This window comes from Aythya fuligula, chromosome 3, assembly GCF_009819795.1.
Source record: "Aythya fuligula isolate bAytFul2 chromosome 3, bAytFul2.pri, whole genome shotgun sequence".
Taxonomy (NCBI): Eukaryota; Metazoa; Chordata; class Aves; order Anseriformes; family Anatidae; genus Aythya; species Aythya fuligula.
This window is the reverse complement of record NC_045561.1, coordinates 46,860,722-46,882,705: the sequence shown is the minus strand read 5'-3', so window position 1 is coordinate 46,882,705 and position 21,984 is coordinate 46,860,722. Positions and strand designations below refer to the sequence as shown.

At 38.9% G+C, this 21,984-nt stretch overlaps 2 long non-coding RNA genes across 2 annotated transcripts in view; one reads left to right on the top strand and one right to left on the bottom strand.

Annotated features, from left to right (window-relative positions):
• Positions 1–20,017, top strand: part of LOC116487309 — a 34,873-nt gene extending 14,856 nt beyond the window's left edge. The window contains exons 2-3 of the long non-coding RNA XR_004253065.1: positions 8,870–8,935; positions 19,166–20,017. This is a non-coding gene — a long non-coding RNA (uncharacterized LOC116487309). The remainder of the gene's footprint in view (positions 1–8,869; positions 8,936–19,165) is intronic.
• On the bottom strand, positions 15,394–19,176 carry LOC116487308. Its single transcript, XR_004253064.1, has 2 exons — positions 16,958–19,176; positions 15,394–15,976 (listed from the first exon to the last, which is right to left on the bottom strand). It is a non-coding gene; the product is annotated as an uncharacterized LOC116487308 (long non-coding RNA).
• Positions 20,018–21,984: the final 1,967 nt, after the last annotated feature.

Genomic DNA, 21,984 nt, shown 5'->3' with positions numbered 1-21,984 from the left:
TTCCATGCCCTGGATAGATTTACTGGTTTGACGACGCCTTTCCTTACTGCTGAGGAGTAGGCAGGCCCAAGCCAGCAGTGACCCTTGCTGCTTGGGTGTGTTCATTAGCTAAGTGCAAAATGCCAAAGTGTCAGACAGACACACAGATTGTGCCATCTCTTGAGCAGCCTCTGTGCTGAGTATCTGAGGATTAGTCATAAAAAATAATCGGTAAAACACAGATGAAGGCTATGGCGCTAGAGATAACCTTGCCATTAAAGGTCCCATAATGCAAGCACATCGCTCTCTCAGAAATGGGAACGAGGATAACATCTCTGTTAACTGAATCAATAGAGATCAATGCAGGGACAATAACTCAAGAAATGGATGCATTAACCAGAGAGTAAGAACCAATATGCTCCCACGTTGAACCATGGCTCTGGAATTAGCGATGCTGAAGGGGCACAGACCACGTTACTAATACTGATTGAAATCGTAAGCAAAAAAACGAAACATAAAATAATTACAGGGTTTCATTTTAATCATGGCAGAAACTGGGGAGGGGGGCGGGCACAGGAACAAATTAGCTTTATGGTCAGGAGTGAAGGACCCGTTTTCTCCTCACAGTTACCCAGCTGTGACAGAGGATGTGACTAACTGGCCCGCGGAAAAGGAGCATCGTCAGCCAGGGACCGCCTCGCCGCCGTCCCCGGGTGGCACTGTGTCAAAGAGAGAGAGCTTTCCTGTTGCAGCTGAGTAAGGACTGAGAAGGCGTGTTTCATCCTTCTACTCACATGTTTTTAGAAAGGAAATTAAAAAAAAAAAAAAAAAGGAAGTGTTAGGTTTGATAAGCCTTTTGGAAAGGTTCATGCAGCTGGGAGAATGACATTACATGAAGCTAACATGCACATGTGGGAACTAAAACCCTCACTGGAAGAACTGAGGGGAAAAAATGAAGAAACACACAGTAAATTGGGCACCTAAGAAGTGTAGCTGTTAATGCCATAGGTATCCTGTGTATGACAGAAGCACTGAAAGCAGTGCTGGTTAGGTCCTTACCCCAATTTTGGAGGGAGCTGCTGACTGTATGCAGCTCCCACAGTAATCACTGGGAGATGTAACTGCTTAGCTTTGCTGGAAAACAACCAGCAGGCTATAGGCTTGTAGTCTAAATACACTCATTTCGTGACTTTTTGAGGGTCTTTCCTTTGTCAGAGAAGAATGCGATCCATAGCCACTGGGAGTGTGTGTTTGCATTCCTCTGCCCTGCTATCACACCCACAATTGCTCTTTTACTTCAAATGTCTTGCTCATAGCATAGCACATTCAAGTCATTCTCAAAAAGCTAATCGTGACTAAGGCAGCTATGCTGCTGCAGTGGTGTTGACCATTTCCCAAGGACTGAGAAAGATCTGGTACACGTAATCCCTAAGGCAGTCCTGCTGCTTACAAGGATGCTTTCCAGTGGATGATCTTAGCAGGCCATGGCTTGGGATACCTGGGAGTTAACGCGAGTCTCCACAGCAAAATAGAAGAGGTGAAAGCCAAAAGATAGAAATTATTTTCTGGAGTTGGAGCTGCACATTTGAAGTACTTGCTCCGCTGTTACAGAGCAAGTAGAAGAATCTTAGGAAAAGACACTCGAACCTTTTAAGCATCATCTCTTGGCAATAATGACCTCTCATGCATATTTATGTACAGCACTTAGCTTGATAATGGCCACTTGAAAGACATTTAATTCTTCTTTGCTTAGGAACGAAGCTATGTGGAGTGTGACAAAAATGTTCCAAGGTCCCAATATGAAAATACAAAAATGATCCTGGTATTTCCTGCACACCAGCCAAAATCGCCTTCTGGGAGTATATGGTTTAAGAATTTATGTACTCCTTGATTAAATGTGTATGTGTTTGCAAGCATATAGACATTCACACAAGAGGTAGTGACATTAGGTAGTTGCTGCAGGACTTCAACTGAGCTTTCCTGGACGAATTTCAGACAGGTTCTGTGGCTTGGGTTGTTTTGTAAAACCTTTTTGTTGCACAGAACTTAATGTTGTTCATTATGCACTGAAAGCAAAATCATATGACTACCATTTCCTAAGTAACATAATTATCTTATTGATTCTTATGGGGCAAAACACTCCTTTTATTGTTAGTTAATACTGCCAAATCTGGTTATGCAATTCTGGATATAGGAAGCTCAGTTTAATGTGTGTTTAGGGTGTAAAAGGGTGGAAAAGGTGTAAAAATAAATACCTTAAATGACTTTTATTTATTTATTTATTTATTTTTCTTTCAGAATGTGAGTATAAATATTCCTTTGTGTGATCTCTGTGCTTAACTACTACAGGAAAGTATGTGATACAACCTGTTATCACTATTCATCAGAGGGAAAGAAATAGATAATGAAACATAAAAATGCCCCATGAAAACCATATTTAATAAAGCTTTAAATAGCTGAACAGAAATGCACAAGGCAAAGAAACACAGTCCTGCTGTTTCAGAACCAAAGCAATTTTATGGAAAATGAAAAGAATGCTTGCAATAATTTCAGGCACTCACACTTTCATTCTTATTTTAAGTGGAAATATATCAGGAAATTCATACACAGAGGGCACATAAATAGTACTTTATCTGTCCCATGGAAAAGACAGCATGAAAGATTCATTAGACTCTGGGATGTATAATGACTTCTTGATTCTTTCAGTTCTTGGCCAGTGCTCTAATGAAATTCAAACCTGCTACATCTGCCATACTACACTGTTAATTAGTTTTCTATTTATTTAGCAGATCTAGAAGTGGAAAGCAATCTATTGCCAGTGAATTGTTTGACTTCTATGCTAAGCAGGCTGCATTCCAATCCTCTAGTGTTGAAACTAGCATGAATCCAACTTTCATCTCATTGCCATGTCAAATTAGCACCCAGCAGATTCCAGATACAAAGGTACAGAAGCTTTTTTTTTTTTTTTCTTTTACTTTGGTTTGTAAAAGACCAACAGTTCTTGAAGTCAAGAAGTTGAAGATCGGCAATTTCCTGATTTTCTGGAATATTTCTTTTCTCCCCTTCCCTCCTAATTTATTATAATGGATTAAATATAGGATATATATCTGCTGTGGCATGTTTGTACTGGAGGACAAACATGATTTTAAGCAGACTCTTAATTATGTAAAACAAAAAATATTGATGTGTACTCTTCAAGAGTTTGAATAAAATATTGCCCAGCTCAAGAAAAGCCCAGAATGCTCTGACGGAGTTTATGAGATAACTTTTGTACATGCTTTGCCATTTTCTATTTCTGTCTGTCTGTATTCTGCAACGTATTGCAGCATCTAAACATGACATTCTGAATGGGACTGACTCCTGTCTTGCAGTGTCAACAGAACCACTGGGTTGTGAAAGTATAAAACAAAGCCAGATAAAAACTGGAAATAAATTGGCTAGAAACTGAACCATTAATTTTCACATATTACGATGCATGAACTACAATGTGTCAAAGGTTATTGCAAAAAAAAAAAAAAAAAAAAAAAAAAAAAATCCACATCCAGAGATTGGAGTTTGCCTTGAACTTTTTTTTTTTTTTTTTTTTTTTTTTTTTTTTTTTTTTTTTTCCCCTAAAATCTAGATATGAACTTTGAAGAATGTGGCTTTTGGATCAGTCCAGTCCTAAACAAGTCACTATTATGAAATGAATAAGTAAAATGCTGTGCTGAACTTTAGCAAAGAAATGACTAAGCTGTTCCCCTACAGTATTATTTGTAGAATGTCCTTGGCAAAATCCTTTACATAGGGAAGGTGGTGGTTTTGAGTAATTTACAAGGTAAGTCAGAGAAAAACAATATACAACACAGGACAGCAATACACAAAACCTGGACCAAGAGCACACTGGTAGTAGCATTCACAAAGGAGTAGCTTCTTTCAAGAGAGAGGTAGTAAATCTCTTTTCCTTGACGGATTGGTGTTTTTGAAAAAATGTTTTTGGATTTCAGGTCTGAATCAGAAATAGTGAGCTCTGGGTTAAGTACTGGTTGAAAACCAATCGATAGTAGTTGAACTGTATTGTGTTACTCGCTTAGATGGCTTGAGATTCATAGAAGAAAACCTTTTTTTTTCTTCTTTTTTCTTTTCTTTTTTTTTTTTTTTAAAGTTGTGATACCTTGAAAGAAAGTTCAAAGCTGGGACTGAGCTGAGACAAAGAAGGTAGACAGGAGAAGAGAGATGAATGTGTGAGAGAAAGTGGAATAGGAAAGGAAACCTGCAGAGTTTTGAACTGGAGGAACTTGATCTCAGCTAAGAAGAGAAAATCCAGGAAGAGTCAAGATGAGTCAACCCAACTTCTTTTCTGATTGAAATTCACTGCTGTCTGCTGTTTTTTGTTTTGTTTTGTTTTGTTTTCCCTTTTCTTTTCCCAGTGATAGATAGATACTTTGTTGACTCTGCTATTATTTCTTTACTATGTTCCTCTCTTCCACCTTTAAGAAAAGCAACCTACCTAAAAAAGTGGTAATTCTGAGCCTGGGAAAAATAAAATAGCCCAGCATAGTGATATCTGTAATTCAGACTCAGCGGTGACATGAATTCCTGAGTGCTCCCTGGGAGCCCTCCTTCTTACAGCTCAGTACTTCATAAGGGTAGAAAAAAGGCAACAAATGAGCTAGAAAGAGTAATTTTTAAAAATTTCCTAAATTTGTTAAAGTTGTTTTCTGGGATTCCTGGCATGTTCAGAAGGACTGAGCAGTGCTCCTTAGGAAAGCTTGCAATTAAGTAAGTGTTGTATTTCTTATGGTTAGGTTTGAATTTTTGATAGTCAGGAACGGCGAAGAGTATAAGGTAGGATTTATTCATCTTTTCCAGCATTTATAGAGCTGGATGGACTGAAACAAGCAGCTGAGATTTAAGGCAGAAATCTGAAAAGCGGAGCCATAATAATGAAGCTGTGCAGTGTATAAGCATGTCTTCTGATGATTAGGAATAAATCCATGAGTTTCAGGAGCCTTAAATGTACCTGTTCTGCAGTTTTTCCAAATGGCTGGATTATCTGCATACACATATGACACAACTGCCAGGGAGACTTCTGCTTATTAGGAACCGCTCGCAATCTTCCTGTAAGTTGCCAGAGCTGAATTTCGGCCATAGCTCCCCTTTGTTTATGCCCAGCTGGGAAATCTTGGTTTTGTCCTATCTGTCCCTGAGCACTGGGGGTGCATGGTACAGGACGTCCTCTACTACAGACTCCTTCTGCCCTGCTGGGAGGGGGCAGGGAGCTCATCCTGCACACAAGGCTGCCCTGCTGCTCCTTGGGCTGACTTTGTTCTGTGCTTATGCCTGCTTTTGTGCAGTAGTGTAAGAAAGGAGTTTGTCTGACTCCCATATGCAGCCAACAGCTGCTTGTGACCATGGGTGTTGCATGATCAACGAATGGTAACAGAAAATATTTAAACCTACCGAAATAATTGAGAATTTCAGCAATTTTCTCTCTTGTCTGGATGCTCGGTTTGATTGGCTATTGAGGGAAAAAAAAAAGCCGGTTGTGCATAAACTCCATCTGTTCTTATGGGGCAGTATGTACGTAATTGGGAGCAAAACTTAAAGGGATATGTGAGCAATGCAATTGGAAAAACAGAAGAACTGAATATGGTATCAGAATCCCATTTGATGCACAGAGGGGGCTGCAGTAACTGGAGAGCAATCAACTTTCTGCAAACGTATTATCAGAAGAAATTGATCCTTTACATGTAAAAGGAAAAACCTTGGAAAAAAATAAAGCTTTTAAAATTATGCTTCCATTTTACAACACTGTGTAATTTGATTATACAAACTACACCTCTGCAGATGTTTCACTGAAATGTTTTTCTCTCCGTACTCAGCAGAGCAAAGATACAGACCTTACTAACAGTGGGATGAGATGCACGGTGTTAGGAGCTGTTTCGTAGGTGATTGACACGTCTTACGTTATTTGGTCTTCTGGTCTGTGATGCACCCTAGAAACCTCTACATTTCTTTGGGCCTGATGCAATTTTGCAGACTTGCAGAAGGGCTCTGGTGAAGTCATACATGTGCCACAACGTCTGAACGGATCCGAGGAACGGGAAAAAAAAAGGGGAGGAGAGGAAGCACTGAGCTCTACTTTCCACAAAACAAGGCCTCTGGAAATAAGACGGTGTCAAAATCTCTGCATTTATTGCGATGTGCTTAAAAGGTCCTTTATAGTTCAGGCAAGAATGATTCTTGCCCTGGCAAGCTTACACGCTAATTGAAACCTCTGTATTCATGTGTCTGCACAACACTGCAAAATGGAGAGCCACAGCAATGGAAATACTGTGACGTTGCTCAGGTCAAAATACGCATTACAAGAGCATCAGCCAGGAGAAAAAGGTGGGTATTACTGTGAGACAAGGAGATGTGGATAAAAGAGGCTGGTTAGAGCAGCACAGCTTAGGGGGTGCGGCTCAAAAGGAGATGTCTGGGTAATTTGGGAAGAAAGAAAATATGCAGGAAGCTTGGAAAGCCAGGAGCTCTGAGATAAATTAAAGGAGACAGAGCAGACCAACAAAATGAGTAGATTTGATTGCTTGAATGACGTGTGCAGCTGAGTAACAGGTGAAAGGAATAAGGAGGACATCACAGTCTGAGAGGCTTTATAGGGATCACCTGGAGGCCAGGGGCAAGAGGGGGTTGAGGAGGTGAGCTGTGAAGAAGGAGGGTGGAAAGCTGAGGGTGAGGTGTACCTGCTCTGGAGATGAGCCTGGCTGTGGGAAGGTGGTGGGTGAGGGGAGGATGAAGGCATGGAAAAAAGAGAACTTGAAGATTGAGATGTGTGCTGTAGGACAGGGGGAGGAACATAGCATTAGAGGAGAGAGGGAAAGTGTTCCTTGTTGGTGAGAGAGCAGGGAAGGTGAGATACACCAGATTGTCTGCCCAACATAAGATACAGAGGAGTAGCAGGGAATAGAGGGCTGCCACTTCTTTGAATACTATATCCTGACCTATATACGGCATTCAATAGAGTTTATTTAAGAGCTTGCTAGTAAGTGGCAGTACAAAAGAAGTGTTCAGCTGGAAAGCGGCTGGCCTGGTACAGTCAGCACAGTGGGGGCAACACAGAGAAAAAGACTTGGGGTGTGTACCAGTGTATGGCCTAACACCAAAAAAAAAAAAAGCAACTTTTAGGGAAAAAGTGAGTTAACTTTTTCAGGGACAAATGGTTCCCTGAAGCCCAGGACATCGTGAGCTTTGCGCTGTTTTCAGTGAATCAATGCATTCTTAAAATATCTGAAGTTACAAACTTTCTTTTCCCCAGTACATGCTGTCATGCCCCTGGCATTCTGTTTATCGCATGCTTGCTGTAGCCACTCTGTCCCATTCACGCTTAGCATCCTTCGCCACCACCCCCCGAATTCCTCTTGGGTTCAGTTTGTTACTTGTTTGAGTTCTTTAAATTTCTCTACTCCCATACTACATTTTTGCTGCTTCTGAGTCTGGGGCTCCCTTAGAGCTGTATACTAAATGCCTTCCTCCTCCCTTTAGCTCCTGCCCTGATATGCGCAGATGCTCATCTGCCTCCTTGTTTCAGGGAGAGCTTTCTCCTGCAGGTGCTTTGGAGCCCCTGGAGCAGCTTGCTGCTTTCTTTCTGTCTGCTCTTTGCAATTCACTCTCCTTTTTCTTAGATGCGTCATAGCTTCTGATGAATAGTTGTGTTTTCTGGCAGCAGGAAAAAAAGGCCTACTTCCCATCTGCTGAGACTGAGACTTTCTCTGAAAGGTGGTAAAACCTCAGTGTTTTTCAAATTTTGGAAGAGCTCACTAGTCTGGTGGGAAGGAGGAGAAACCTCTGCATTCTGATCCTGGGTTATGTTCTCTGTTCATGTTATTTTTCATTTAGCTTTGAGAAATAAAAGCGCCAACCAGTGGTGCCTTTTTCTTCCTCCAATATTTTTGAAGGAGAGACCAGCAGTGAGCAGTACCTAAGCTGCAGCTCCTCTTTTTGTCTGCCTACCGTCACCAAAGGCATTGACCACTGTGCATTGACCACTCCTGTGTCCTAGTAGACTGAAGCGAAATGTGCATGCAGTCCAGCACCGCATCCAAGTTATTTCAGAGGTGTTTCCCAGTAGGATGTAATGTGGCATTCAACCTCCCCTACTACATGTACAGAGACAGCCTGGGGAGTGCCACTGCTTGTGCTGTAGCAGAAGTTTTGCTGTGTGTTGGTTTCTGTGCGGCTTAGTCAGTAATGCAGCAATATACAAACATCTCAATTTTCTTCTTTCATAGTAAGATTGAGTGTCCCAGTTTGTATATGCACGTGTATGTGCTTTTTGAAGTGATTTTGTGCTTTTGATTTTGTTTCTTTAAACAGCTAGCCATGTCATGAAAAAATACAAAATGCTGAGCTTGAGACTGTTTATTTGCAGCTAATGACATTGTGAGGTTTTCTTGTGTTTCCAGTTCTGTGAAGCCTATTGCTGTTTATCGTGGACTCTTATCTCACCATGTTTAAATATATGATGCAACAGAAAAATTACTACAAATAAAATGCCTGTCAGCCACCATTTATATGAGACATTTTTGAAGCCTTTCAAATACTGACATTGGAATTAAAAGTTATGTATTTTAAAGAAACCTAAAATGTATCTTAATTGTTCTTCTGGAAAATGAGGGAGAAAATCCTTGCATCAGTTAATCAAAATGCCCGCTGATGTCAGGTGGGCTTGACTCTTCCCTCTAGTACAGAAAATAGTGTTACCTGGTTTTATGAACCAAATGTGGTGTAAACCCACTGCTGGCTTCACACTCATGTTCTTGCTTCTGACTTACAAGAATCTGGACAACTGTAGTGATTTGCTTCACATCCTGTGATAGGAGAATAACTGAGGCTTTTCACTTCCACACAGGAAAAATCAGAGCCCACCAATGCTCGGGAAAATGGACAAAGTGGAACAGGAAGGGTACAGATCCAGGTAAGCGCTGGCACAGGTTGAGCTTGCAGGACTACACGTTCTCCTGTTCCTGGTTGGCAAGAATGTGATCTCGGGGGAAAGAGGTCTTGTTCGACACCCTGGGGCTTGTTCACTGAGCAATTATCACAGGAGTTGAGCTTTAAGGATCAGGTTGCTGCTTTATTTCACACCCATTGCTGGCTCTAGACACAAACCCTCCCTGCTAGGCCTTCCTGTGTCTGAGGACATATTGAGTCCTCTCATCTACCAGCTCTTTGTTTGTGATAGTTTTTCCTTGTCATTGCTTCCAAAATATAATCAGCAAGCCATTGTTCAGCACACAAATCAAAAGCTCTGTGTCTAAATTAGAATAGAGACCTGTCTGGGAAGAGACACTGGAAATTTGTTTTTGTCAGTTTCAAGCAAACTGCGGAAGTGGTGGGTTGTTTTTTGGTGGTGTCAATAGCCAAAAAGGGAGTGCAAGTACTTCTGTGAACAAGTGCAGGAGCCTTACTTGAGATTTCTAAGAACGTACGCTGTGTATTGTTTGTTTCATGGTTTCATAAGGTGGCAACCCAGCCGAGAGTGCTCACAGTTAAGCAGAGCACCATGCTATTACAGAGAGCTCTGTGAGATAAAGGATCCCATTTTTGACCTCTCGGTTTCTGCTTCATGCAAAGGTAGATCAAAAACAACAACAACAAAAAAACAACCCTTCAGATGTTGAGGCCCATCTTCAAATCTATTTTCTAACTCACTGGTGAGACCTAAAGCATCTAACACATTTTGCTGCTTGTGTAGCCTTCTGTAAACTAATGTACCAACACCCAGAAGCTGCTTCTCAAGTTTCAAAACCAATTATTCTAAAAACTAAGCCTTTATTCTGTTTGGCTGAAGCTAAACAAACTTGAAATTCAGTTATTTCTTTGAAAAGAATGGTCTGCTAATTGTTGTTGAGGTTTAAACATTTGAGCTTGTTTATTTCTCCCACTTCCCTAAATTATGTTTCAGAAGCATTCCCCTGTTATTACAGTCTATTAAATCAGACGTATCAAAAAGGAAACATTTATTGATATCTTGAGAGATGTGTGTGTCTAATTAAGGTTGTGTTACTGTGCGTATTTTATATTAAAGTAAACGTTTCCTGCAATTTGACTTTAATCAGGTCTGAAGGGCCTTAATAAGTATTTGGCTTTTTTTTTTTTTTTTTTTTTAATTTTCACTGGACCAAGGGAAGATATACACTTTCAGTTTGCAGAGTTGCATAATTTGCCATCGCTTGAAGGAATTCTGACACAAACTGTTTTTTATTCAATTCATTTGTTCCTGAAAATGTTGTCAGCTGGTACTAAATGGATGCTTAGGATGGAGGCAGTGGTAAACCCATAGGAAGTCTGGGGTATTTGTAGACTTCAGTTCTGAAGTGCGATAGGCAGTTACTTCGGCTATTTCTTGGGTCTCTCACCCAATTTTATGTGGAACAATAATTACTAGAAGGAAAGAAAAAGGATTTATAGGTTTCTGAATTCCTGGTTTAAAGCTTCTAATTTACAACCTTGCTTTTTGATGTTATCGGTGTGCAGGCTCTCTCTCTGTGAGAGTCTTTCTTGTTGTCCTTTACCATTTTTGTTACTGTCTTTCTTACTTTGTACAGTTACTGCTGTTAGAAGGAAATTCAATCTCAAGTGTGCAGTCATTAAAGTACCTGTCCTGTGCTTGGGTTCTGCTTTTCTTGTGCTGTTCCTCAGCTTGGTGACTAGCTTTGTCCTTCATAAACATTTTTTCCATGCTATAATTTAAATGATGCAGTATGCAACCCGGTCTTAAAAGATAACTTAAGAGTGACAGAAGGAGACTAGCTACTAGTATTTTCATTACAAACCAGTGTCAGTTTTGAGTGACGTGCCCTATATGCCTATGTGGAAGCACGTCCGGATTTTTAGAACAGTAATTTATGATGCAAGAACAAGTTTTTCTAATGAACTATAACATTTCTGTCAAATAGCTGTGTAATAGCTTGTCATTCTGCTGACAGCATTAAGATAACACAGTATTGCAGAACTCTTTTGCACAGTATATTTTAGTACACTACTGTATATTAATGTGAATGTGTAAATATGCTATATATTTGTGTCACTGTGTGGGGGGCTGAAGAGTTTCTTCTCTTTCATTAGGCTTTTCTAAATGTTGGCAGTCTTTTTGCTACTTTCTAATTAGTACACTGTGTAATAACCTTAATGCAGAATCCTGACACTGCAATAGTTCACATAAAGGATGATTTTTACCAGTGACATCATATAATACAAGTAGACATGGCAGATAAGAAGAGGAGGAAAGGAAAAACAGTTATTCCTCGCTAATGGGGGACTTCGGGATAGAACAATTCCACACTTGCTGAAATTGGCGCAGGATTACATTTGTGCTAAGAAATTAAGCAGTGCCAGGGAGTGCGTCCAGGTGTCGGTGCTGCTCAAGTGTTGGAGCAGCCCTTCGGACAGGTTTCCTCCCAGGCCAACCAATGCTTCCCCAAAGGCTTGCTAGGCACTGTATGCCCACAGCATGTTGGATGAAAGCCCAACAGAGTGAACATGGCTAGCCCAGGGTGGCTGGCCTTGCTTTTGCACTTGGATCCTGCTCCTTTTTGTTTCATTTCTTAGAATAGATGCAGCTAGAAAGTCTGTATCAGAAGTTGCCATTGAGTACAGATACCTTTTGTCTCATTGCAGTGCCTTTCCTGGATCATTTCCCTCTTTTATGACATTCTTAAAATCACCCTGGTAAAACAACTAAATGTTTAAAAAACAAAACAGCACAAAACAAACAACCCTCTTTATTTTCTTCACGTAAACATCACAAAATATTAAGCTCTTTCTTCTGTTTTCAGCTTTGAGGATGGTTTTAATATTTTGTAAAAGCCAAAGAAGACAAATTACAGAAAGCAAAAGATAACTGAATCAGAAATACTTGTTAAAAGCTCTCAAATTAGATCATGTAATTAGTACTCCACTTATGAGCATTGACATTTGGTGGAAATACATTTATGCAAACAAATTCAGTTCACATGGTTTAGAAACACTACATGATCTTTAGGAAGGAACGATGCTTGAGGTTTATGTAAGCTTCCTTCATAAGTCTAATTCCTGATATTCAATAGTTTTTAAAACAAGAATTCTCAAAAATTACCATAGAATATCCCTGACCAACAAAATATCCATGGTAATTGCATAAAAATAGCAGAAATAGAATGGTGGTAAATTATTATGTTTTGATATAGGGAATACGTATTATTGAAATAACAGTACAGTCCCCATACTAGTTGGTTTTGCATTTTTCTTCACATAAACCTCCATGTTTTGCCTGCACTTTCTTTCACCTTTCAAATAATCATTTTGTATTCATAAAGCTTGCAGATTCTGCAAGACAAAAATAACAGGTAAAGAAAATAGTAATCAAACAGAAGTCTGGTCTTCTGCCCTGCCCCCTTTCCATGGAGCAATAGGAGAAAATGAGGTAAGAAAAATGTTGTGCTTGGAGAGGAAAACTCTACCAAATTCACAGTAGCTTTGCTAAGCAGGCACTGTTGATATTGGAAGCTGCTTGACCAGAAGAGAAACAGCTCTTGAGGACTTGTGAAGAAATCTGGAGTTGATTTGTGTAAAAGGGAGGATTAATCTGTGTTATTCCACCAGCATCCTGCAGCCTTGATGTTACAACACTCACTCATTAGAGGAGCTCTGTACCAAAACTAATGCATCTTCATGGCTGCAGGTGGGCTCAGATTCCTTCATCAATTAACTCGTGAAGGTTAGGTGTCCGAATAACATTCCTAGAAATTAGATTTGCAGCGTGTGCTAACAACCATGCCTGTGAGCGTGAGCTATGAATCTGGAAACACTGATTATGTACTACTTGAAGATGAGGGGGGGAAAGCACACATCTATGGTAACTTGAGAAAACTTGCAGACCTGCTATGCTGATAATATCAAAGATGATGAACAAATCCACCCATCTCTTTTTAACGTTCGGAGAAAATGTCTTTAGCAAAACATGTCTTAGTACATCTTATGCTAAGTTTCTAAACACTTTGCTAGTCGTGGCTTCAGCACTTTGTAGGCATTATGTCTGCAAGGAGCTTCAGGTCCATCCATCATCAGCAGAAATTTAAGCATCTGAGTACAAAAAAAGATCTCCCAAATCTCACCTTATATACCTAAATCCTTTGTTTAGGCACCAAGGATGAATACTCTAAGGATGTATATCAAAATCAAAAAAGAAAACTCCTATTCAGTTGCGTGCCATCCATGGAGGTAATACCTTCCAATCCGTGGGATGATTCTGTTACATTGGTATGGAAACAGCTAGACTTCTCACAGTTTAGGTGGAGTGCCAGATTCCCTTTTAAGTGCTGTGATTCAGCTGTAGGAAATATCTTTTGGGAAAGAAAAAAGGTAAATTTATGCAGGAATCCATTTGGAAAAATCCCAGCCTAAAGATTCAGCAGACTCCAGAAAGTACTTTCTTGAAAACACATGGCTGCACCCCGCTGCCTTCAGATAAAATGTGGCAACACTTCAGAGTCAGCCTTAAGAAAAAAGGAAGATTGCTCATTTTTAGTGTTTGTCGTGCAGGATGAATGTTGAGAGAGCTTACCTGCAATTTCCCACACTTTTGTTCATTCTTAAGAATATTGTGATTTCAGAATTTGATTGAAATTCCTTGGACAATGAAAAACACGCAGAGGTGTGAAGTTAATTCTTCACCTAGCAAACAATTCAGGGGAAATTTCTACTGCTCTAAATCTTAACCAGTCTGGCAATCCTGACAGCACTGTGTTTGGTCCTTAGAAACAACCAACTCAATGACCTACTTTTTTTCTTAAGAAATAGGATTTTGTGTTGGGACCTAAATTCTGAATCCATTGTAGGATTCTTCTGATTCAGAGAAGTGAGGAATGCACTCCGTCCTTGTTTATCCTTGAAGGAAAATGTCACAAGACAGAAGGTCTTGCCCTTAAGAATTCACTGAAAGCATTACTGTGCTATTTGTGTGATTGCTTTTGTGCACTTTCATCTTCTGAAAGCAAAGGTTACTCTTAGTCAGAAATCTGTGGACGCAAATGAATTTCAGAGGAAGAAAACAGGTACCTAGTTTCTGTCCTGTCTTCCACATAAAGAATGTGAACTAGCTAATACGTAGGCCTCAAGTCCTGTTGGTCTAGACAAGACTCTATGGCTCCTCAGGCATCTCTTTCTAAATAATCTCCTGAGAGGCTTGTCTTTAACATCAAGGTGCTGGACTGGCATTCAGCTGATGGATGAGTGTGTACAATGTCTAGTTTGGGCTTAAGTTACCTTTGCAAATTCTTCATTTTCCTGTGCAAAATTTTTGTTTCACTCAATGCTTGGATATCACAGGCAAAGGCAATGAAAATAGTGAAGTTAATATTTGAAGTTCACATAAATAATAACTTCAGAATAAATGAAATGTAGATGCTTTATTGGATTTAATTACATATGAAATTGAACAACCCAAAACCAAAGTACAATAAAAACATGATTATATTTATTAGGGCAATGTTTTATCAAATTTAGATAGGCTTATTATAAAAATCAATACCAGACTAGACAGTGAACTACTGTTGCACTTAGAGCTAAGAGTTAACATTCTGCAGTCGCTTCAGTAAGTTTTTAAATGATAGCACAAAAGAACATTTTAAAATCCTCATGTTCTGGTTCGTGATTGTGAAAGGAAATTGTAGAATTGCTGTCTCACTTCTACAGCAGGGCCTTGTTTACCACAGCTAAGCATGCATCAGAGGGGGAAGAAGGGGCTAACAGAAGGGTAGAGATGATTAAGGGTTGAAAATAAGATTCTTGACAGTGTGGCATTAAAAGAATTATGTCTATTTCAGTTCTCGCATTTTAATGCAATATATTCTTTCATCTATACAAAAAAAAAAGTTTAATTTACAATTTTCAGCTATGTTAAAAATAAAATCATATTCTAGTGTATCTTGCTATAGCCTCAGTATACCCTGTATTTAATTTAAAAATATCTAGTGTAGTTTCCAGCCCACCCCCAAGTCTCACAATATCTAAACCTCCTCCTAAATAAATCAACTAAAATCATCAAAGTCATTGCAGAAAGCTTCATTTAGTCATTTAACTTGTAACCCTGATTACTTATCTGCATCTTGTATCATACAAACAAAATGCATGTTTATTGCTCATGACAGACATTAAAGGAAACTCTGTACAGCACTGAAGCTTTGCTTTTTCATTACTGGAAACACAAATCCAGTTAAGATTTTTTTTTGACAAGCGTTCATTTTTCAATTAAAATGTTTTATTTCAAATTTATTCTCAGTTGAAATGAGTTACATTTGCAGCTGAGGAAAGCAAAGATGAAACTTTGTTCTTTTCTTTTGTGCTCAGCTGTACAATTTATTTTTCTCCTGGCAACAGATTTTAAATCTCTGCTTTTTTTTTTTTTTTCATGGGAACTGTTTAGTAAGTGCCGACATTAGGGCTGACAACGCTTTGTGTGTTTTTTTCCTTTTGCCTGGTTTCTGTGTCTGTGTGTGCAGGCATGCATTCATTAACGTAATTCCTCAACATTCAACAAGAGTGCATCATAAACCAGAGGAAAAAAGCCTCATAAATATTTAGATCCTCCATCTACTTTCCAAAACTAAAGTGAGAAAGAGTATTTAGTGAGGACTGGGTTTGAGTTAATCTGCATATGAACTGAAAGGGGGTACAAAAGGATGAAAAGGTGGTGGAAACTAGCATACAAACCCCGTAGTCTCCAGGGGGCCATTCATCTTGTTCTTGTCAATACAATCTCAGTCTTACTGCTTGGCTGTTTTCTGCGCATGGCCCAACAGGCTGGCTTTGCTGAGGCAGTGTTGCAGAGGATGTGAGAGCCTTCTTCCTAATTTTGTTCTATCGTGTAATTTTTTCAGAGGAGAAGCAAAATACTTCATGTTTCAGAAGAAGCTGGAGAAATCTCTCCAAACGCTTCTCTACTTGTTTGTGGTCCACACTGACATAGGAACTTCCCCTTTTTAAGTAAAGGGACAGGTAGGTCATATGGAAAGCAATTTTAGGTAAGCTGACAATTAATGACAAGCAATGAAATCACATTCTAGTTTAAGGCATATTATATTTTCATATAGAGCTACACAACTGTACAATTTGGACTTAATGTTGTGTACATTTATATATGAAATTGCACTAACACACCACCAGAAAGTTCAATATTACAGATGTTTAAAAAAAAAAAAAAAAAACTTTTTGTAATTGTACAGTGACCCAAGTGTCTAGGTTGGAAGGCACCTCTTCAAATTCCTTAGTCCAACGCCACACAGGGAATTCAGTAATTATTTTAGAATTTTAAGTTTCAAAAATGAGGGAATATGTAATGCATTTAAAAATTATTTCATGAACTGAGATCAAATTGATTTTGAAAGATTACCACTTACTACATATGATCATTGATGACCTGCAACTGTTGTGCATAGATGTCATTTTCAGCTAAAATGAAGCAAGGATAACTAAAGTCTGTAAGAAGACATGAATAATGATTTCACGCGTAACAAAATTCTTGATCATGAACAGCCAAATGACAGCAGTTTCTTGGCTCTTGTGAGGAAAAAGTACGAAATAATATAAGTAACTCTTTCATCAGCTTTTACATCTAGTGTCTGAACAGAAAACAAGAGACATCAATACTATATGCAAAACTGGTTATTTTAGTCATAATATTGGTACAGTTCACTTACCTTACAACATTACTATCTACTATTTTGTATGTGCAATAACTAGTTATCAAATTAATCTTTGTATTTCAGTCTTCTAATTAAATTTCCCAGTTTACTTTTTTTTTTTTTTGAGAGGGTTTTAACAGACCTCCCCAGAACTCTAATACTGAAACAAAATTGTGAGCATATTGACGTAACATCTCAGGTACGAGCCTGAGCGAATACTACCATGACTCCCTTACTAATCACCTGTGGTCAATCTGACACAGAGCTCTACTTACTCTGACAAGCATCTCCAGTGGTACCAAGGTCTGTCTGTAGCCACAGGGATGAGTGACTTCACTAACCTGTAAGACAGGTGTGCACAAACTTCAAAAGGGGACAAAAGATCAGCTACACCTCTAATTAAAATCAGATGGATGACTATAAATAGACTCCATGGGAGGAAAACTGAAGTGGAGATGTATGCATTTGAATTGGCTTGCTAAAACCTTTTTTCTGGCATGAAATTTGGCCACATAAAGCAAGTAGAAAATTTCTGGAGATGGGGAAATCCTTTAAGTCCAGTAGTGCCTCCTCTTCTTCTCTAAAAGAGAAGCAAGTGGTCTGCAAGCTTCCCAAGTAACAGGGACTTTCCAGACCTTGCTAGGGTGGGTACAAGAAAGGCTGCCTATTTTAGATCACCTAACACCTGGTTTCATGCTGACTTTCTTTAATCAAAAGAAAATTATGAAAACTCAAGAGAACTTTTTCCTGCCTTGCCTTGAGCATTGTTTTCTTTATAGTCCCTGACACAACCTGTTGTCTTTTAAGCATATTGTTATGCAAGACCAAATATTTGTTAATACATAAAACAGTATTGTTACACAAACTGGATAGTGGAGTATGTTCTCTGGGATACCTACCTTTGCATGATCAGGATGCAGAAGGGAGGGCTAAAAAACTGAGAGAGTTATCTGTTCTGTGAAAACAAAATCCTGTAGTCACCACAGTAACTGTAATAACCTTTATTTCCTAGTCTAACATATTACCTAAACACCCCAAAGGTGAAGAAAGCTGCCTGTGAAACTTTCAAATATATTTTAACCAATACAATAGCATAAAAGATAATGTTAACACTTCGGTGATCACCTTATTTACAAATTATGCAATGAATTCTGTAACTTGCAACTGCGTATTAGAGAAAGTGGCCTTAACTTTTCTAAGTTACAAGAAAAGTTCTAATGTATGTACATGGAAATTTCTCATGTTCTAGTTGAACACGAATATCTACATGTGAACTAGATCTGCTCAAGTCATCTGAATATACACAGGAAATGTGTTATATTTCCTTGTACTTCAGTTATAATCAGAGAGCAAACACAAAACCTTTCAAACTAAAAATAATAAAAATATAAGAATCTGAGAGATGGTTAGAATGGTAAAATGTAATTTCCAAACATATTGAATTTATCTTCAATTACTGTTGTTTCTTTAATCAGACCACTATGTCTAAATTTGGACAATTACTCAACTTTGTGTAGCATCTACTTTGCCCCTACACCATTAATTTTTCAGCTTACTTCCTCACCCCCTTACTCTGTGGTCTGTACTACACAATGAATTTTCTGAATGTGAAATACTAATACACTTCTAAAAGCCAGAGGTAGGGAACGACTGTATTTAGGAGTAATTTAGTTCTTGTAAAAATCCTGAACTCAAGCTTCTGCTCAGACTATTTGAAGAGGAAAAGTTGTTAATAGAAAAACGTTTCTGCCTGCTTACAGTGAGATTCAGATGTCTATACAAGAGCTTGCAGCAGCTGTTCCAGATGCCCTTGAAGGTGTCAGAGACATCCAGACAGAGTGGGCTGATGTGATGCAGGAACTCTGAGAGAAAAGTGACATGGAGATTTGAGCAGGTACAAAACAGGATACCAGAAGGCAAGTGAATCCTACCCTTGATAGTGTTTATACTCTCCTAACAAAGAATTACTATAATTCAGCAATAAACTCTAATAACGATGAGATTATTAGTATTAGCTTAGTATTAGCTAAGTAAGATCATACAATTGCATGTAAGTGACTGTAGTTCCAAATGGGCTCCAGTGACAGTCAAATAAGGATTTACAACACACCAATCTACAGCTGCCAACAAAGATAGCACAAGCCTTAGGATGCCTCCTGTTTCTGTGAGGAGATGCCAAATCCTCCCCAAGTCACAGTGGCACTGCTATAGCAGGCATTCATCCTTGCATCTCAAAGTACTTTACTGTAGTGTGTTTCGCAGCTTCGAAGAGTAGAAAACAGTGAAATGGGGTATGCCGTAACTACTGCTAGCTACTGTATTCCAGGAGAGACCTCCCATGCTCAGGAGAAAGAAAATGGCTACGAGGAACAAATGGGAGAGAATGCCATCTGCAAACAAAACACAGTTTAGACTTCCAACAGTGTAAAAAGACCATACAAAATGTTGTGAGACTGAACACCATCTCTGCTGTTTCCTTCTAGAGAAAAGGCACTAATACCCATGAGCAGATAAAGCAGACAACACACTTCTGAATATACCGTAGCATGGAAGCAAAGTGGTCTTTGTGCGGGAGATTGATGACCACTGCGCCCTGTCCTTTGCTTTGGAGGAACGCTGCTGAACAAGTCTCTCATCTCCAGACGCTTCTCAGGTTCATAATGCTCAGTCCCCTTCCTTCTGCACTGCTTTATAACTCCAGATGCTTCTCTTATTTTTGCCACCATTAGATATAACAAAGAACTTAAGAAAAATAAAGATTTGGAATATATAAAGGATTGAGTTGAAAAAAGATTTAGTCATATGTAAGATTCTGGATCTGTCAGATTAATTGATTATATGTTATTAGATGGCTAAGCCACTACAAATGATTCTTGTTTGTTACCAGAAGGTTTGAAAATGCAACATTTTATTATACTTCATGTGGATGTGTTTTGTCCAGTTAAGTATAAGCTCCTTGGGTAAGCACTGCTGCTCTTCATGTACTGAACATTAAGAAGTATAAGCAACATATCGCCGGCAATCCTTCAGTGTAAGTCAATACACATATACATTCATATTTCAGACATGTTAAAAGGAAAAATTAACTTAATGTATCAATTGCATTTTAAGCTCTACTTGCTTTTAGTAGTAATTGAGATGAATGGATAATTTAAATCTATTTACAAAGTTAAGGCTGAAAGCATTTCATTTATATTCAACAAAACCCGATATACTATGGTATTTTACCAAAAATGGTGCACCTGAGAAAGACTTCTCACTTTCTTTAGTTGACAGCTCCTCGCTACTGTTGTTGTCAAAATACATCTGCACAATTTTTTTTAATTCTATAGTGAATGTGGAAATATTTCTCATTACAGTGGAAAATAAAAATATGTTTGACTATATATATCTTGTGCAGAAATATGTCTTTCAGCATTGTATTTTTAGTTACATGTAGCAAATAAAAAAAGCTGCTGATGGCACTAACTGTAGTAGTTGACCGCATCACTTGATTAAAATGCAGAATGCTATCCTGGATAGGTTGAAGGTAGAGAGTGTAAATCAGATGGTAGAAGACAAACAGGTACATCTGAAGTAAACAATGGCTAATATCTCTTAATATTCTTAATTTCTGGATATCCTCATATCGTAGTCTCTTTCACAGCACACGTTGACTCAGATGACGCACATTTAGCAGTGGTCAATTCAGTGCCTCCACAGGCTCAGGCAGCATGTGCTCAGTGCCACTCCCACCTCTGTGGCAGTGGCTGACGGCCCCAGTGTGTCCGTACCCGAGTTCTCCGGTGGGGACAGGCCAGAGGCCAGCTGCAGTTCTCAGCTATACAAACCTGGGGCTGTTTAGCTAGGGTAGTAATTTTGTGACTGTACAAATGGAAAACACGCTATCTGAACCTACAGGACCATGGGACTTGGAACCATTAGAAGTGTGTACGCTGCGCTCAAGAGGTTTTGACTCTTTTTAGTGAACTAGTAAGAGTAGTGATTACCCATGATCCAAGAGCAAAATGCACAACAGTACAAGCAGTTGTAAATTACAAGATGTAGGGAAGTTTATGAGCTTAGAGGTAAAACTTATCTTCTGACTGTGCATGATTCAAATATATTCTGTGAAAAAAATGTCTTTTTCCTTGCTGGCTTTTGAATTTAAGTAACAGTATGAGCAAGAGACAAAGCACTACGACAAAGTAGGTAAATTTTATTTATAATATCTCAATTTAGTTTTATCTATCTAATTGCTGGCCATTTTTTTCCTTTCTATGTTTTCTGAGATTGCTTTTCCTTCTTTCCTGTTTTCTCACTGCTTTCTGCCTTTTTCAGCTACGTTACACTAAGAGTGGCCTATGAGACACCATTTTCATCTCATACTGAAGAGGGCGAAATGAAACCCCTCTAAACCCTGGTTTCAATGCAGGGAGATTTCCTGGGTGCCTAGCAGAGCTACCACCTGCCCTGAGTACAACAGATACCTTTGCTCATCACTAGAATGCTGCCTTTTCAGAAGAAAAGTCCACATAGCGGTACATAAAGAAACAGCATGTACAGGCATTACAGATCAATGGAAGTTATCTACTTAAAGAAAAATATAATAGATGATCTATGGTAATTAATCTATGGAACACTGATGCAATACATCCTACAATATGATGATTTATATCTTTTCCACACATAACCATGACTATTTGATACTTAGGGTGAAGCCCAAGACAGAGATACCCATGCCTTCACTAAGACTTAAACAAAATACTGAATACTTTATGAAACAGGATTGAGGCCCATCCAGCCTACCTGCATGAAGAACAGTAACTCAAGGCACATGGAATATACCTTACCGAAAAAACCTGACCAGATTTAGCTCAAAGGTGGAAAATACCTTTTTGTTGGCCAGTTCCAAGAGGAGAGATGGGTGAAGAGTTGACTCACCCTTCTCACAGAGCTGTTGTGCTGCCTTACACCTAGAAAACAAAACAAATTCCTTCCAGACTAAGGTATGCTTAAAACCCCCATCTTCTACTTCTTCAGCAATCAGTCAATGTCGATAGTGAACAAAAATTAGGCATTATCTCTTCTGAGGTTGCGCACAGCAATCAGAAACAGAAGTGCCTGTGTTCTGATCTGATGATGTTTAATGGCTGAAGTCTGTCCTAGGATTTAAAGACAAGACATCTTTTCAACTCACTGCTGTGTCAGGAAAACATTCAAGCTGGAATGAAGCATCCAATTATACAGACGGGATACACCTGGCAGACAGAGTATACAGGTAAGACTTAGCATTAGTATTTAAAGAACCTGAGGTGGTCAT